General features: G+C 46.8%; 1 protein-coding gene across 2 annotated transcripts in view; it reads left to right on the top strand.

The window, feature by feature from the left end:
* The first annotated feature begins 16,256 nt into the window (after positions 1-16,256).
* LOC137335785 (fibroblast growth factor receptor 1-like) overlaps positions 16,257-18,927 on the top strand; it is a 211,967-nt gene continuing 209,296 nt past the window's right edge. Inside the window, exon 1 of one of the 2 annotated variants that reach the window (XM_068001189.1) lies at positions 16,257-16,394. The gene's annotated coding sequence lies outside the window, so the exon portion shown is untranslated. The remainder of the gene's footprint in view (positions 16,395-18,927) is intronic. The other variant, XM_068001194.1, reaches the window with a different exon arrangement.

Below are 18,927 nucleotides of genomic sequence, written 5' to 3'. Positions count from 1 at the left end.
TATAAAAGGCCCAGGAAAGTGCACCGCAGAATCGAGGTGATGTCATCTTTTGAAAAGTAAGTCTCCAGCAGTGTGTTTGAAGACCTCAGGGGCGGGCAGGTATGAGCAGATGCGTTGCAGGTATCGTCTCCTTGACTGCTGCTGTGTTCTCAGTGAAGTCACTTTGGGCAGAATTGGCTGGTGCTCCCATTGAATTTAGGTTCACAGCACACGGGGGAACGGGGCAGTGGGGGAGGGAAACACTCTACAATTGACAACCAAAAACAAACAAATAAATCGATGGATGGAAAGATAAAACTGGTCAGAAAACCAGAGGCTGGTAAAGGAAGATTGCACATTGGCCTCAAACTCTGTCGAGTTTGCTGGGTGCTGAACAAGTGGCAAAAGCCTCACTTAATTGAAATTTGCTTTTCAGCTACTATTGGATTAAATCTTCTGATCCTTAATCTGCAGTGGCTGTTCACAGGCGAAAGCACATTATTAACTTGGCAACGTTATACGATTTGTCCCCTCCTTCCGGAGGAGATCGAAACTCCTTGGTAACAGCCAGAACAAGAGAGCCGGTTTGCTCTGGGAAATGCTATTGAATTCAGAATAAAGGAAATTCTGGAAGAAATCCAGGACGGATGGAAGCCTGATCAGCCACTAGAATGGTGAAGAAACTGAATAATGTGCACTGAATTCAAGAAATGCACTGGGACAAAGTTCACTGGCAGCTTAACCTTACGTGGCCTCAGCTTAGCCGAGTTCTTCAGGGGTGAATTTCATCCCTGTGTTTCAAAGTCCTTTACTATCTCCCTTTGGAAAAAAAAACTTGTGTTAAAGTAATCGAAGATCCTTTAGGATTTTTTTTCCAGCTGAACTAAAGACGCTGGTTACTTTCTCCCAGACATTTGCAACGTATAAATAGTGTGTGCCAACTCTATCCATCACTCTCAGTCTTGTATCCCCTTTTCTTGGCTTTGCCACCTATCCAGTTTTGAACCAGGCAGTCTTGTTTTGGAGTGGGCCGTCTGGAAATTTAGAGAATGTAAACTTGTCACCCTCAGTCCATCTTTCTCACTTTGCTTCTGTGCCTGATGATGTGGAGCCATTCGGCGTTGAGATTTGGAATGAATTTCCATCAGCATCACAGAGAACCTCAAAACCTACTGCCCATCACTGCGGGTGCGATGCGTAGAGCTACATGCTTCAATTTTGTCTGGGGTCTTGCATATTTGTATGCAGTACCTGTGAAGAGTGTTCCTCCCATTCTGAGAACAGTTCAACCCGCTCTGATGGAATAATGCGAACGTACATTGTGGAAACACACCAGCATAAAACAGCTGCACCTTTGACCGGAGTGCAGCAGAGTCCCTCATATTTTAGACTGTGCGATTTTACTTCAGATCTGAGTTCTGCCCTCCTTATACTGCAGCAATGATTTTGTTCCAATTTTCCCTTGAACGTGCTGACTCTTGCTGGGGTCAGGCTCAGCAGATGCTGACAGCCCTCTGCTATCTTACCCAAGTGGCCGTTCTGCCTGTGTAACAGTAGATGGTCGGTATGCTATTTGAACATGGAGGGCATCACAATCCAGCGCGATCTGTCCTCACCCAATATCCGTACACGTGCGTCTTCCATCAAGAATCCACAGTTAGCGGGTAGGATCAGGAAGCCTGGCTGAGTTTTACATCTCACCAGCCCAAAGGCACCGAGGACAATCAGGACATCCTGGACCAATTGTTGCACCTTAACCGCTGCCCCAGCTGAGATTGGTTAACTGGGAAACGGTGAGGTCATGGCCAGTGCAGGCACATGGCAAAATGCCCCAGTAGACTGACGCCATTCACTGCTACGGCTTTCTCCGTTGTCTGAAAAGGCGCAGACTTCTCTATGGGCCATCTGGGCATCAGGAATTTTCGGCTTGCAAGTCTGGAATGCCTGCGTGCGAGAATCAGCCACATCAGTCCATTCAGAGCACCTCTGCAGTAAAACCAAAACATTAATTTAATCCAATTATTGCTGCTAAGCAAATTCTCTGGCTATGCAACAGTGTTACCTGCCTTTTGAATTTGCAGTGATAAAATGTGTTGCAAAGTGTGGGACCTACAGACCTGGAAGGACCCTTGTCCGATCCATGGTCTGTGCTGAGCTCGTTACTCTGACCCTGTGTGGAGGTGCTGCAGTCGGCCTCAGCACCCTGCATTAAGGAAGGGAAAGATCCCACTTTTGATCATTTCTATTGAACCCCAGCTGAATAGTCTGCACATGAGGGCGTTGGCTGAGAACAGGAATCAGGCTAGGCTGTGACACCCTCTTGGTTACTCGGCCTGCTGACACCCACTGTATGGACGGATGTGAAGAATGGTAATTTGGACGAGGTACCAGGGCAGCGAGGCAGTTTGGCTCCCGTGAAATCTTACCTCAGCATGGATTGGCCCCTTCAGGAGAGGAAGGGAGGAAGGCGAAGGGGAAAATACATAAAAATAAAGAACAATTTTGGGAAGAACCTATGAACTTTGTTTGTCGTCCTCTCTGAAGCAGTCTTGTTCGCTCCCTTCATTGAAAGTTGACTCTGGTTGGGCTTCAACATCTACGAAAAACACAGATTGATAGAAAATACCCAGTGTGTGCAGAAATACATAAGGACAGGAGCAGGCCATTCAGCCCCTCAAGCCTGTTCCGCCATTCAGTTAGATCACGGCTGATCTGTATCTTAACTCCATTTACCTGACTTTGCCCCATATGCCTTGATACCCTTACTTAACAAAAATCTATCGATCTCAGTCCTGAAAGCTCCAAATGACCCCCAGCATCAACAGCTTTTTGGGGGAGTGAGTTCCAGATTTCCACTACCCTTTGTGTGAAAAAGTGCTTTCTGATTTCGCTCCTAAATGGCCTAGCTTTAATTTTAAAATTATGTTGACTTGTTCTGGATTTCCCCCACCAGAGGATACAGTTTCTCTGTATCTGCCCCATGGAATCCCTTAATCATTTTAAACGCCTTGATCAGATTACCCTCAACCTTCTAAACTCAAGGGAGTACAAGCCTAGTCTATGCAACATGTCCTCATAATGTAACCTTTTAAGCCCTGACAGAGTGCTAATATGGAGCGTTGAGGACAGTCACATAGTCATTGATCAATCTGGAAGCATGATCTAGTTTATCTGGGAATATATGGTGAGTAATTTCTAGCTCCATTTATCAGGGTGCTTATTTGAGGACGTGGGCTGACACAGAAGTCAATGGGTTGTGCACCCACAAGACTTTTTCCTGCACAGCTGAGATGATTCACTCCAGATACATTTTCAAGAGGCCCTCCTCCAATCTGCCTAAGTAGATGCTCCCTCACAAAGAACAGCGAGATACTTAACTGAGAAGCTTACTTGTCCCTTTGAAGTGTATTCCCTTCCTTTGCCCATCGCAAAACCGTGCTATCAGGCTCCAAGATTCAATGGAACAGGAGTGGTGTAAAAGGTTCATCAGCAGGAAGTGTTTATATTTGATTTCAAACTCAGCATGGAGGCACAGCAGATGGCTTCAAAATGGGTTTGGGCTGTGTAAGTCACAGATCCTTTTATTTTTAAGGTTCAACAAACTTTACTTTCTCAACCTTTCTGCAACGTAGAAAGGTTTGCTGTGAATTTGACTGGGAGGAAGGCATTAAGCTTTCCTTTCTATTTCCAAGCTGTTCCCGACTGATTAAGATGTTGATGATGAAGAGCTGTATTGGTTCTGGTGCTTTGCAAGAATTCAGTTTTTTCTCCTCTCTGGCAAGTTTGTGGCAGATGCTGGGGAAATGTCATTGGGGTAGATTTTGACTTTGTGTGATCGTGCAGAACGGATGATAGTTAATCGGCAGCCCGTGTTACATCTCTCTTCATTTTTATTTCCATTGAAAGAAAGAAAGACTTGCACTTATATAGCGCCTTTCACGTCCTCAAGACGTCCCAAAGCATGTCACAGCCAATGAAGTACTTTTGAAGTGTAGTCACTGTTGTGATGTCGGAAACTTCAATGGAGAGATGTAAAACGGGCTGCTGATTCACTATCACCAGTTTTACAAAGTCAAAATCTACCCCATTCAACAAAAATAACAAACTGCATTTAACATAGTAAAACGTTCCAAGGTGCTTCACAGGAGCGTTATCAAACAAAATTTGACACCAAGCCACATAAGGAGATATTAGGACAGGTGACCAAAAGTATAGTCAAAGAGGTGTTTAGTTAAGGAGCCTTAAAGGGGGAGAGACAGGTAGAGGAGCTGAGATGTTTAGGGAAGGAATTCCCGAGCTTAGGGCTTAGATAGCTAAAGGCGCGGCCGCCAATGGAGGGATGAAGGAAATCAGGGATGTGCAAGAGGCCAAAATTGGAGGAACCAAAATTCTCAGAGGATTGTACGGCTGGAGGAGGTTACAGAGATAGAGAGGCGGTGAGGACACGGAGGGATTTGAACACAAGGACGAGAATTTTAAAGTAGAGGCATTGCTGGACTGGGAGCCAGTGTAGATCAGCGGGTGCAGGGGTGATGGGTGAACGGGTCTTGGTGCAAGTTAGGATAAGGGCAGCAGAGTTTTGGTTGAGCTCAAGTTTATTGAGGGTGCAAGGTGGGAGGCCAGCCAGGAGAGCATTGGAACAGTCAAGTCTGTTGGTAACAAAAGTATGGTTGAGGGTTTCAGCAGCAGATGGGGTGAGGCAGGGTCGGAGGTGAGCGATGTTACGGAGGCGGAAGTAGGCTGTCTTATGATGGAGAAGATATGGGGTCAGAAGCTCAACTCAGGGTCAAATAGGACATTACTCAGAGTAAAAGTTGTACAATTACTGAATGGAGCTCCCAACTCCATGAGATAGACAGGCACTTTTCTTGTCAATGTTTTTCCTGTCCTGAAGGCATTGAGTCCTTGTTGGGATGCAGCTCCCCAATCATCAAGCACCCTTCAGTTCCATACTTGATCCATTATTCACGTGTGAGCCCAGACGTTGAGTGGTAGCAGACTGATCGACTGTCGAGGCATCACATCCGAGCCCAGTCCTCACCTTAACCAACATTCACATACACATTTGCAGTAAAATTCTCAGAATAGCACCGAGGAGCGAGAACCCAGGCCGATTTGTCCTCTCCCTGTCCAGGAGCAGCGAGGCCAATTGTGATACCATAACTGCTACTGTGGGTTAAATCAATGAACTCAGCACAGGACAGAAATCAATCCTAGGACCTTACGGGTCTGGATGGCGTAGCTGCTCTTGGATAAAGTTGTTAAGCTGTCGGGGAGCACCAGAAGGATGAATGCAGTGCCCAAATGATGGCACCAGGCCTGAGCACAAACAAGCTTGTTTATGATGAGGTATTCGACTAAATGTTGTAACAAAAGCAAACAAATACTTGAATGAACAAATACACCACTTAACATGAAAATAAAAGCATTATATTCAACAACAGTTAAATCAAATAAACACAGTTATAAATAAATAACCACACTGTGGAAACCTGTTTAAACTTCAGTGCAGACAAAAGGCAGTGCAGCAACTTTAATGCACTAGTTACTGGGGCTTTGCCACCTCCAGACTTGACTATTCCAGTGGTCGCCTGGCTGGCCTCCCACCCTCCATAAATTTCAGTTCATCCAAAAGTCCCACTCGCCAGTTAAACACGTCCTCACTGACCTACACTGGCGCCCAGTCCCCCAGCACCTGCAATTTAAAATTCTCATCCTGTGTTCATATCCCTCCATGGCCTCGCCTCTCCCAAACTCTGCAACCTCCTCCAGCCCTACAACGCCCATGAATTATCCGTTCCTCTCACTCTGACATTTTGTGCATCCCTCCAACCCCCTTCTACCCACAATTGGTGGCCGTGCCTTCAGCCGCCTCGACCCCGCACTCTGAAATTCCCTTCGGAAACCACTCTGCCTCTCCCCCTCCTATGAGACACTTCCCTTTGACTAATCTGCTAATTTCTCCTTCTCCTCGACATCCATTTCCCACCAGTATCTGGGTAGCACCTTGGAACATTTTTCGATGCTAAAAGTGCAACAGAAATGCACATTGCTGTTGTTGTTTCAGAATTACAACAGATTGTTGGTGTCAGCACTACTCGCGAGAAGTATCTGTGATAATGGATTGCTCAGCCAAGAGTGAGGAAACATTGGGATGGAGATCCAATTTATGACTTTTTTGGAGCAGATACAGCACAGAAGGAGGCTATTCGGCCCGTTAATGTTATATTAATGCGAGATTAATGTTGAATGCATTGTACAAATTTCCTTTTTTAGCTGCCTTAACCCGTTCATTTTAGACAAGTGAACCCCTCTTACTAAAGATAAAATGGACAGAGGAGGATTACATTTGTTGCTAATGTCGTCTGATTCCACTGCCTTTATTATTGCCTCCTCGAATTTACCCCGGGTGGGCACTCTAAATGCGTGAATTCATTGGCTGTGAGGCTCTTCAATGGGGGTATTAATCCGAGCCCAGGCCTCCCAACACTGAGGCCTCTGCTTCTGTCTCTAGCTGAGAGAAGCTGAATCAGCACAGACTAGGAACGGGAAATGGGATTGTTGTGGTGTGCAAGACTTGGTACCACACAGTGATACACTGCAGAAGCTTCAGGTTGTATCCATTACTGGCTCATCCCTTCATCCCATTGCTCAAGGGTAGTCTGGGGTCTGGAGCGCAGTTGTGAAGTTAAAGTAATGCGGACACTGTCCCTTTAAGGCCACTGCTCACTCACTCCCTGTGGGGAAATGGCCCAAAATAGGTCAACTCGATTCTAATTGCTGAGAACAGATTGACAGCTCCTTGTCAATCTCTGGCTCCTGCCCTTGGGGAAAGGCCAGAAATACCAGCATGGCAATGCCTGGCTTCCATTTTTCTTTTTGTACACACTTTTGACACTTTGAAATGCGATGTCAGAAGGGTGACAGGTGCACGCTAACCAGATGGGGCTGGATTCTTCTCCGTGGTCCTGCCTGGAATTGGGCGAGATAGCAGTGCAGAATTGTGTCAAATTAGAGTGATGTGGGAAGGTGGCCCTAGGCTATGGGATGCTGCGAGTAAGGTCCCCCAACAGCAGGAGAGAGCCTTGTAGCAGCTCCTTCCCCCTCCATTCACGCCCCCACTTACCTTGCCTTGGAGGCCTCAGTCCCTGCCGACTGCTGTGCCGACCCTCAGGGTGCTTCCACCCCTTTAATTGCTCGGCTGTGTCTTCTGCTGCAGCATTGCCGGGATTGTGCGACTGGGCAATGGCACACTCCCGCTTGAGAGTGGGAATCCTGCTGGGAGCCTGCCACACGCACCTAACGAACCCCTACCCTGGAAACTGGGATGCGGTGGTGGCAGTGTCGGAATGACGGGCAGAAGTCACACCATGCCGGAACACTATCGCTGGGAGAAGAATCCCGGCAATGCCATTTCGACAGTCACTGAGGTTGCAAACACTACAGACTGTTTGTTTGTGTCACAGTCTATCGTGTATGTAACCTCACACACCATTGCGGGAGCATCTTCACCACAAGGAATTCAGCGGTTAAAGGAGAAGGCCCACTGTCGACTTCTCAGGACAACTAGGGATGGGCAACAAATGCAGCCTCGCCAACATTGCCCACATTCAAAGAACAACAAAAAACCGTCTGTATGATAAGTACAATCATTGTTCATTTCTATGAATGGTGAGTACTATGGCATATACTTCTTTAATTGGCCCCTGCAGAAAACCCCAGGAAGCTGGTTAAAAAGTGGTCAGAGCTACATGGAGACAGGAAGGTTTGGCATTCCAGTGAAAATTTCCTACCAAATGATGCTGCATGTGCTGACCAGACTTTAGATCTGATCCCTAATGACCCTCACAGTGTGGTTCGTCTAATGATTAGAACATTGCTGCACTCCTGTAATCTGAAAATAGCGACGGGTAATCGTTGGTCCTCATTTTCTTCTTTTGGTTCCATTTGTTGATACTGTTTGATTGGCTGCAGTCCCTTTTGCTGATGGCAAGCGCACCAATCAAGAAGCACAAAGGGCTGTTACCCCATCATTTAAACCCTGAGGAAACTCATTTTCAAGAATGCAAGCCCCTGGCATCCACCAAAAGCCATGTCTAAACCTCCCTTTACTGAACGCGGGAGGGTAGGATTGTTGTAACCGCCCGAGAGTAACTTGTGTTTCTGTTTTCCATTTTCCTCCCCTCGCCAGAAGGAGTGGTGTGCAGGCAGGCGACGCAACTGGGTGCCCGTTTGTTTTCGAGGCAGCAGGCTGGTTTTCAGTCAGAGATTTTGTGTGGAAGCTGGCTCTCACCACCCTGCACATTGGGGTGCTGATGGTGCACAGGGATCACAATGTGCACTTCCTTCAGTCCCATGTAGGGAAATAGCCTGCACAGAATATGCCACTTTAACAGTGCTGGGACAGTTAAAAATGTGACGATTGAGAAAAGGGAATTGTTGCAGTAAAAAAACCTAAATATTGACAATAAAAGTGTGCGTACTTGGTGACAAACTCACGTTCCAAGTTTCATCGTTACCTTAAATCAGTGAGGGGGTGAAAAACAATGGTTTCAGGTGAAACTGAAAGGGACTTTCAATATTTTAGAGAGTGTTTTAGAAAAGTAAGACATTCCTTTAAAAAAAGGCACGAGAAAGAACTTACATTTATATTGCACCTGATATGCCCTCAGGATGTCCCAAAGTGTTTCGCAGTCAATGAACTATTTTTGAAGTGTACTCATTGTTGCCGCGTATGAAACAAGGCAGTCACAGCAACAATTAAATAAATGACCAGATAATCTGTTTTGGCGGCGTTGGTTGAAGGATAAATGTTCGTCAGGACATCGGGAGAACGCTCCTGCTTTTATTTGAGGGGTACCATGGGATCTTATACATCCACCTGAAAGAGCAGATTAGGCTTCAGTTTAACATCTCATCACACCTCTTACAGTCCAGCACTTGATAGTCAATGTAGATTATGCGTTCAACTTCTGAGATAGGTCCTGAACCCATAATCTTCTGAGTTAAAGGCAGGAGTGCTACCACTGAGCCAAGGTTGACACAAGCCGGTTAAGTGGTTCCAGTTTGATTCCTGAATCTGTATGTGTAACATGGCAGATTCAGATCAAGTTTTGTAACTGTAGGATGTGCTCTGAATTATGTGTAAGTTGTAAATTGCTGAATAATTTAAATTTTAATGCTTGCAATAATTGGTCCTGGGAGGCCCCTGTAAAACCTGACTATAATTCAAGTCTATAAAATTGATTGGCCTGTCTCATGCTTTCATCGTTTGAATCACTAATCAGCTTCATGGACTGAAACAGTTGTATCAGAAGTGACAAATTGGCATCTTCCAAGTTCCATGCGGCTCCTTTGAGGCTAAGGGCCAATCTTTGCTCCCTACCCACGTATTGAATGCCACTGAGTACAAAATACGTAGAGAGTGATCAGCCATAATGAAACAGGCCGCCTTCCTTCTATGGTGGGATGAGAGGAAGAGAGGGCAGAGTAAGGAATGAGGTGGAGAGGGAAGGAACAAATGGGAGGTAAAGAGAATCTGTTGGAGCCTGAGGAGTGAGCACACGGATGAGAAAGATGAAAGGGAGGCAATGATAAAGTAACCTTGGTGTTGCATCAAAGTTTTCCTTTTATTTTGTTTTGTTCTATTAGTGCATGATAAAGTAATTGAAAATCGCAATAAACTTAGCCTTCAGTTTCACATGAATTGCTTGTGTCTGTGGTGTCCATTTTCAGCTCTTTGACAAAAGTGTCCTTTTTTATTCTCCTTTATTCATTCCCCACGACCTGTCCCTACCCCTTCATATTTCCTCCGCGCCTCTCTGGAGCCTGCCAAGACGTGCTGGAGGATGGGTCCGGGGGTCTTGGTTGTCCCCTGGTACCTCAGCCAGCTGACCACTCTTCATAGGTGAGCCCAGACAGTGAGGGTTGCCAACTATTTAACCCTGGGTGCTTGTCCCAGTCTTTTTCTTCCCCCAGTGTCCACAAACACACATCCAGCAGGTGTCACTGGGCAATGACTGGGCTGCAACTCCATATCTCATCGGTAATATCTGCTGCAGTGACATTGGAGGCATTGATGGTGCCACTGGAGTGGTTGGGAGGGAGGCTTTAGCCACAGTGTACATTTTAATTGGTGCTTTATACTTTTTATAAGAAAAGATAATACACATATTTTGTGACGTCACTGAACCATTGTGTCACATGGTCCTTACAGAAGAATACATTGACACACTGAAGTTGTTGCTACAATTTTGTCCCTGTTGGGAACAAGGCATTGTTTGGGACTCAAGGATAATTTGTAGCAGTCTGCAGCATTTGCCTGTGTTGGGAGGATGTCATTGAATCATAGAAAGATAAAGTATAGAAGGAGGCCATTCGGCCCCTTGTGCACATGCCAGCTCTTTGAGTCCTGCTTCTGCGGTGAAGGCTCTTGTAGGGTTGGGTCAGTGCCCTGGCCCACTGGTCGTCACCACTTTTAGTGCCTGCCCCATGCTGCCTGGCCAGCAGCTTGAAAGTATTAAACACTGGGACAAAGAGATCCCAGTAAATTCCGGACTTCTCCCATCGTAACGCTTGCTGTTATACAGTAGTTCAGGGAAATTCATTCTCCTCTTGGGCATTGAAATATCCTCTCTGTAAGCGTAACAGCTACTCCACCCATGCAACAGTATCACAAGGGCTAGGGAGTTGTCACTCAGAGTCACACCCCACTAAATGTTGAGCACTTCTGCAGTGTTCAAATGCACTGAACCACTGGTGTCAATGAATTGTTCATTAGTAGAGAGAAAGTAAAAACTAATGCACACAAAGGATATTAAAGCCAGTGCACCTTTCCAGTAACTAAATGACACCAGCAGATTCATGGTTCCAGCAAGTATCACAATGTGGTAATCCCATATTACAACCTGTTTCCTCAATTTTTTCAGCTATTTCTCTCCCGTTCAGATCTGATGCTGTGGGGTATAGCATGATATGTTCTTTAACACTGATTGTTGAACAAAATGTATTCCAATAGCCTTAGGATCCATATCACTCTTCAACTCCCACCGGCAGGACAGACCCACCAGAGGTGGCGGTACAGTGATATACAGTCAGGAGGAAGTGGCCCTGGGAGTCCTCAACATTGACTCTGGACCCCATGAAATCTCATGGCATCAGGTCAAACATGGGCAAGGAAACCTCCTGCTGATTACCACCTACCGCCCTCCCTCAGCTGATGAATCAGTCCTCCTCCATGTTGAACACCACTTGGAGGAAGCACTGAGGGTAGCAAGGGCACAAAATGTACTCTGGGTGGGGGACTTCAATGTCCATCACCAAGAGTGGCTCGGTAGCACCACTACTGACCGAGCTGGCCGAGTCCTGAAGGACATAGCTGCTAGACTGGGCCTGCGGCAGGTGGTGAGCGAACCAACACGAGGGAAAAACTTACTTGACCTCGTCCTCACCAACCTACCTGTCGCAAATGCATCTGTCCATGACAGTATTGGTAGGAGTGACCACCGCACAGTCCTCGTGGAGATGAAATCCCGTCTTCGCACTGAGGACACCATCCAACGTGTTGTGTGGCACTACCACCGTGCTAAATGGGATAGATTCAGAACAGATCTAGCAGCTCAAAACTGGGCATCCATGAGGCGCTGTGGGCCATCAGCAGCAGCAGAATTGTATTCCAGCACAATCTGTAACCTCATGGCCCGGCATATTCCTCACTCTACCATTACCAACAAGCCAGGGGATCAACCCTGGTTCAATGAGGAGTGTAGAAGAGCATGCCAGGAGCAGCACCAGGCGTACCTAAAAATGAGGTGCCAACCTGGTGAAGCTACAACTCAGGACTACATGCATGCTAAACAGCGGAAGCAACATGCTATAGACAGAGCTAAGCGATTCCACAACCAACGGATCAGATCAAAGCTCTGCAGTCCTGCCACATCCAGTCGTGAATGGTGGTGGACAATTAAACAACTAACGGGAGGAGGAGGCTCTGCAAACATCCCCATTCTCAATGATGGCGGAGTCCAGCACGTGAGTGCAAAAGACAAGGCTGAAGCGTTTGCAACCATCTTCAGCCAGAAGTGCCGAGTGGATAATCCATCTCAGCCTCCTCCCGATATCCCCACCATCACGGAAGCCAGTCTTCGGCCAATTCGATTCACTCCACGTGATATCAAGAAACGGCTGAGTGCACTGGATACAGCAAAGGCTATGGGCCCTGACAACATCCCAGCTGTAGTGCTGAAGACTTGTGCTCCAGAATCAGCTGCGCCTCTAGCCAAGCTGTTCCAGTACAGCTACAACACTGGCATCCACCCGACAATGTGGAAAATTGCCCAGGTATGTCCTGTCCACAAAAAGCAGGACAAATCCAATCCGGCCAATTACCGCCCCATCAGTCTACTCTCAATCATCAGCAAAGTGATGGAAGGTGTCGTCGACAGTGCTATCAAGCGGCACTTACTCACCAATAACCTGCTCACCGATGCTCAGTTTGGGTTCCGCCAGGACCACTCGGCTCCAGACCTCATTACAGCCTTGGTCCAAACATGGACAAAAGAGCTGAATTCCAGAGGTGAGGTGAGAGTGACTGCCCTTGACATCAAGGCAGCATTTGACCGAGTGTGGCACCAAGGAGCCCTTGTAAAATTGAAGTCAATGGGAATCAGGGGGAAAACTCTCCAGTGGCTGGAGTCATACCTAGCACAAAGGAAGATGGTAGTGGTTGTTGGAGGCCAATCATCTCAGCCCCAGGGCATTGCTGCAGGAGTTCCTCAGGGCTGTGTCCTAGGCCCAACCATCTTCAGCTGCTTCATCAATGACCTTCCCTCCATCATAAGGTCAGAAATGGGGATGTTCGCTGATGACTGCACAGTGTTCAGTTCCATTCGCAACCCCTCAGATAATGAAGCAGTCCGAGCCTGCATGCAGCAAGACCTGGACAACATCCAGGCTTGGGCTCATAAGTGGCAAGTAACATTCGCGCCAGATAAGTGCCAGGCAATGACCATCTCCAACAAGAGAGAGTCTAACCACCTCCCCTTGACATTCAACGGCATTACCATCGCCGAATCCCCCACCATCAACATCCTGGGGGTCACCATTGACCAGAAACTTAACTGGACCAGCCATATAAATACTGTGGCTACGAGAGCAGGTCAGAGGCTGGGTATTCTGCGGCGAGTGACTCACCTCCTGACTCCCCAAAGCCTTTCCACTATCTACAAGGCACAAGTCAGGAGTGTGATGGAATACTCTCCACTTGCCTGGATGAGTGCAGCTCCAACAACACTCAAGAAGCTCGACACCATCCAAGATAAAGCAGCCCGCTTGATTGGCACCCCATCCACCACCCTAAACATTCACTCCCTTCACCACCGGTGCACTGTGGCTGCAGTGTGCACCATCCACAGGATGCACTGCAGCAACTTGCCAAGGCTTCTTCGACAGCACCTCCCAAACCCGCGACCTCTACCACCTAGAAGGACAAGGGCAGCAGGCGCATGGGAACAACACCACCTGCACGTTCCCCTCCAAGTCACACACCATCCCGACTTGGAAATATATCGCCGTTCCTTCATTGTCGCTGGGTCAAAATCCTGGAACTCCCTTCCTAACAGCACTGTGGGAGAACCGTCACCACACAGACTGCAGCGGTTCAAGAAGGCGGCTCACCACCACCTTCTCGAGGGCAATTAGGGATGGGCAATAAATGCCGGCCTTGCCAGCGACGCCCACATCCCGTGAACGAATAAAAAAAAAATATGTTTTGGGCTGGCACTGTTTCCATTAGACGAATGCAGCATTGCTTCTGAAGTGTTGGATATTGAATGTTAATATAAAACATAACAATCAGCATCTCTTATGACTTTGTGGGTAGATAACTGGCTGATCCTGGTTTAGCTCTATACCACACCAACCAGATAGTCCCAGGTTCAGTTCCCAGTTTATGCCGAGTTAGTAGATCTCAGGCAGTTGAGGCACTACAATTGGCCTCAGCACATTGAGTTCAAGAGGGGAAAACTGGGCCAGGGGTCCGGGCTCTGATTGCTAGTCGGTGACCCCCGCTCGATGGAGAATGTACATGCAGATTGGATGAGAACAGGTTTCGAGCTGGACTTTGAAGCCCCCTGCAGTCGAATAGCTGACTGACACTCACGGTCTGAGCTGTATTTGAAGAACGACTGCATGGGTGAAGTTCTGTTAGGCTGCCGGTGCCTGTTGAACAGTATTCCAGTGAGAGTCAGAGAATTTAGGAAAGGAGGGGGTGGAAAAGTTAGCCCCCTCCGCCCCCCCCACAAGAGAAACCCCACAGCAATCACCTTGACAGTTCCTCCAACTGTAAGTGTACAGATCCTGTTTAGTGGCTTTGAACACCATTCAGATCGCATTGTATTATCTGCCCGCTGCCGTGCTCCTCTTACCAGCAGGTCTGAGAAGCTGATTTCAGAGTTTGATTCCTGAGGGGTTTCAGTATAATTTTCACATTATGGAAACACTGCTCTCCTGACGCCGCCTTGATGAACAGTGAACCATGATGCAGAGAGGCAGAGAAAAGGTCAATGACCTCCCCTTTCCATTTGATCGAGAATGAAGGTTAATACTTTTTGTTATCTGATTGCAATCAATGTGATTTTTGATGAGACCTTCTTTTAAGAAGAGGTGCCTGACAAACCTTCTATTGATTTTTACCAAGTGGTGTGATGCGATGGTGCAAACTGTATCGTGTTATTACATTGTAAAAATGTCAGTGCAGTGGAAATGAGGTCTGCATACATGTGTCTATTTTTTGATTTCTTGCTTTGCTTTGCTGCTTAAACCTGATTCCTAATGTCTGCACTGAAGGAATTTTCATTGCATGTTGCATTGGGGAGAGATGTATAATGGGCGGCTGATCCAATATCATCCATTTCACACTCTCGCCCAAAGTCAAAATTACCCCCACGGAGACATGCATGGAGAAACAGAAAAGCAATATTGACAGATTCAGATCTACAACATACAGAAAGATCTCAAATTTACACACACACACATACACATACAAAGACCACAAGCACTTTATTTGTTTAATGCTAATGATTTCCTGTGCTGTATTGTCAGTTGACCTTATGACTGTTGCAAATTAAATATTTCAGTAAATAGCAATGCAAAATCTGTTTGCATTAAAGTAAAAGTGAGCGCAAGAGTTTGTGAAACGATACAATTGCATGGTGTGCCGACATGAGATGTGTGTTTAGGCAATTAAGCAAAGCAGTAGCAAGTTCCATCACGGTTATTGAGTTTGACTGAATTCCAGACTTATTCTTGATCAGTCAAAAAGATATAGCAAAGTACCCTCCAGTGTTTGGTTAAATCTTCATGCAAAGCAGAAGGGTTTACTGTGCTGGTGAAAAGGTAGATTATGCGTGTGGGCCAATATTAAACTTGGCTATCTTTTAGCTGACATTTCTAACGGACCCAGTGGAGATATTTGTTGAAAATAAAGGACTGAAATATTGGTGACGTGGGACTGAGCTGCACACAAAAAGGTCCCAGATTAGATTCCTGGTCAGTGCCAAAACAGGGCTGAGGCCACCATTGAACACCTTCCCCAGTTCGGCACTCAGTACTGAGGGAGTGCTACAATGCCGGAGACGCCATCTTTCAAATGAGACATTAAATCGAGGCCCTGTCTGCCATCTCAAGGTGGACATAAAAGATCCCATGGCACTATTTTGAAGAAGAGCAGGGGAGTTCTCCCCAGTGTCCTGGCCAATATTCATCCTTCAACCAACATCACTGAAACAGATTATCTGATCAAGATCACATTGTTGTTTATGGGAGCTTGCTGTGCGCAAATTGGCTGCACTTTTCCCACAGCACAACAGTGACTACACTTCAAAAGTACTTAATTGGCTGTAACGCGCTTTGGGACATCCTGAGGTCGTGAAAGGTGCAAGTTCGTTTTTTTTTAACAGTAAAGTGGCCTGATTCATTTCACATGGTGACTGACAATTTTGAATTCTGCAGACGTGCAGAACCATTTTATTTGCATGTGTGGCCAACAATATATTTTAGTCATTTCTAGATCTGCATTTGCCAAATATCAGAGAAATGTATTGTATTTGAATAACAGCTGCGTGCCCGTCCTTAGATAAATCGGTCGCAGGATAAATAAACCGTCTTGAACTGATTCCAAGTTACTACAAAATATTGGAAATCTTCAAAGTAACATGTTCCAAGAGAGAACTTGGCTGGAGTTTGGTGTTTGGGCTCTGTCGATCACGTGTCTCCCCGCCCCCGAACAGAGAAAGGTAGCGATTGAGGCAAACGAGAACAAAAGGTGAAGGGAGAACAGTTCAAAAAGAATCTTAAAACATATGAAATATTCTTTTCTGGATCTGGCCCGAGGTTCACTTCATAAACAAAAACGTCCGGTGAGTGTGTTTCTGCAGTGGGTCACTTTCTTTAGACCGTTTAACAATGAAACTGACGAAGGAGCGAGGAGGAGAGAAAAAGTTTCCAGAAAGTTTCAAAAAGTTGCTCGGTGAACTCACGGCGTTCCGCTGGAAGTTCGGCCCTTTTCCTTGCATGTTTTTTTTTTGCAAATGCAAAACGTATTTAAAAGAATTGTAGTTGTGATAAGTTTTGTCAGAGCGATCAGGTGGTTGCAATCTGCTCTTTCCCCCCCTTCTCTCCACAAAAGGTTGAGAGCAGGCGCTGGGTCGTCAGGTTGTTATTTCTTCCCAGGAAGAGTGCGTGTGACGAAAACGAAGTTTCTTTTTGTTGTTCTGTGTTTTTTGAAGGCTTATCACCTAACGTGTTTTTCTAGTTTTGGTTCTCGATCAAGTGAAAATCGATGCAATGAAAATAGTATTGTTAAACCAGTAAAACTTTTTAACACTTGTCGTTCCTGAAAATTTCGTTCTTGTTTTTGGTGATAATATTCCAGGTGATGAGCACAGACCGAGAACACTGTGTCCCATCCCCTGAAATGCCTTGATCGTGGAATGTTACAGATTGGGAGCAGTTAGATGCCGGCTTTGTTCTTCCTTTCATTGAGTTGATCATCGATCCTGAATCTTGTCCTCCCTTTGGAATTCATTGATCTGTTAAACTCATGCTTTTGTCATTGTTGACCCAATTTTAACTCAGTGGGGAGGTCCCATCAGCTTTGTCCACAGTTCGCTTTCTCAGGTCTTTTTTTCAATTTGATGTTTGTTTATTTTCAGCGTTTAGCACACTTTTTCCCCCCCAACACCTTTTTCTCCTTCTAAAGTCAGTCACTGATGGCAAGTTCCCCTATTGTGGGCAAAAACAACTCTTGGTTACTGGCCTACTCTGCCAATAAAGTCAAGGTTGGCAGGCTATTCAACAATGGGGGTGAGGACATGCCAGCTGATTCTGGTCCTTGGGGAGCGGGCGTCACAGCAGAGTGGGGAGGGGATGACAATCATACCTGAATCCCATCTTGGGGGCAGAAGGCATCACAGCTGAGCTTGGTCTTGGGGGCATTACAGGTGAGTGATCAGGGGCAGGGGACATTACAGGTGAGTGATCTTAGGGGAGGGGGGCATTACAGGTGAGTCTGATCTTAGGGGAAGGGGCATTACACATGAGCCGGATCTTAGGGGAAGGGGGCATTACAGGTGAGTCTGATCTAAGGGGAAGGGGAGTTACAGCTGAATCTGATCATAGGGGAAGGGGGCATTACAGGTGAGCCTGATCTTCGGGGACAGGGTCATTACAGGTGAGTCTGATCTTAGGGGAAGGGGCATTACAGGTGAGTCTGATCTTAGGTGAAGGGGCATTACAGGTGAGTCTGATTTTGGGGGAAGGGGGCATTACAGGTAAGTCTGATCTTAGGGGAAGGGGGCATTACAGGTGAGTCTTATTTTAGGGGCGGGGCATTACAGGTGAGTCTTATTTTAGGGGCGGGGCATTTCAGTGAGTCTGATCTTGGGGGACGGGGGCATTACAGGTGAGTCAGATCTTAGGGGAAGTGGGCAGTACAGGTGAATCTGATTGTAGGGGAAGGGGCATTACAGGTGAGTCTGATCTTAGGGAAAGGGGCATTACAGGTGAGTCTGATCTTAGGGGAAGGGGCATTACAGGTGAGTCTGATCTTAGGGGAAGGGGAGTTACAGCTGAATCTGATCTTAGGGGAGGGGGCATTGCAGGTGAGTCTGATCGTAGGGGAAGGGGCATTACAGGTGAGTCTGATCTTAGGGAAAGGGGCATTACAGGTGAGTCTGATCTTAGGGGAAGGGGCATTACAGGTGAGTCTGATCTTAGGGGAAGGGGAGTTACAGCTGAATCTGATCTTAGGGGAGGGGGCATTTCAGGTGAGTCTGATCTTAGGGAAAGGGGGCATTACAGGTGAGTCTGATCTTTGGGGAAGGGGGCATTTCAGGTGAGGCTGATCTTAGGGGAAGGGGGCATTACAGGTGAGTCTGATCTTAGGGAAACGGGGCATTACAGGTGAGTCTGATCTTAGGGGAAGGGGGTATTACAGGTGAGTCTGATCTTAGGGGAAGGGGAGTTACAGCTGAATCTGATCTTAGGGGAGGGGGCATTGCAGGTGAGTCTGATCTTAAGGGAAGGGGGCATTACAGGTGAGTCTGACATTAGAGAAGGCATTACAGGTGAGTCAGATCTTAGGGGAAGTGGGCATTACAGGTGAGTCTGATCTAAGGGGAAGGGGAGTTACAGCTGAATCTGATCTTAGGGGAAGGGGGCATTACAGGTGAGTCTGATCTTAGGGGAAGGGGGCATTACAGGTGAGTCTGATCGTAGGGGAAGGGGGCATTTCAGGTGAGTCTGATCTTAGGGGAAGGGGGCATTTCAGGTGAGTCTGATCTTAGGGGAAGGGGGCATTACAGGTGAGTGATCTTAGGGGCGGGGGCATTTCAGGTGAGTCTGATCTTAGGGGAAGGGGGCATTACAGGTGAGTCTGATCTTCGGGGAAGG

Source organism: Heptranchias perlo, chromosome 20 (assembly GCF_035084215.1).
Source record: "Heptranchias perlo isolate sHepPer1 chromosome 20, sHepPer1.hap1, whole genome shotgun sequence".
Lineage (NCBI taxonomy): Eukaryota > Metazoa > Chordata > Chondrichthyes > Hexanchiformes > Hexanchidae > Heptranchias > Heptranchias perlo.
The sequence above is the reverse complement of the archived record's forward strand: the minus strand, read 5'-3'. Positions and strand labels throughout refer to the sequence as shown.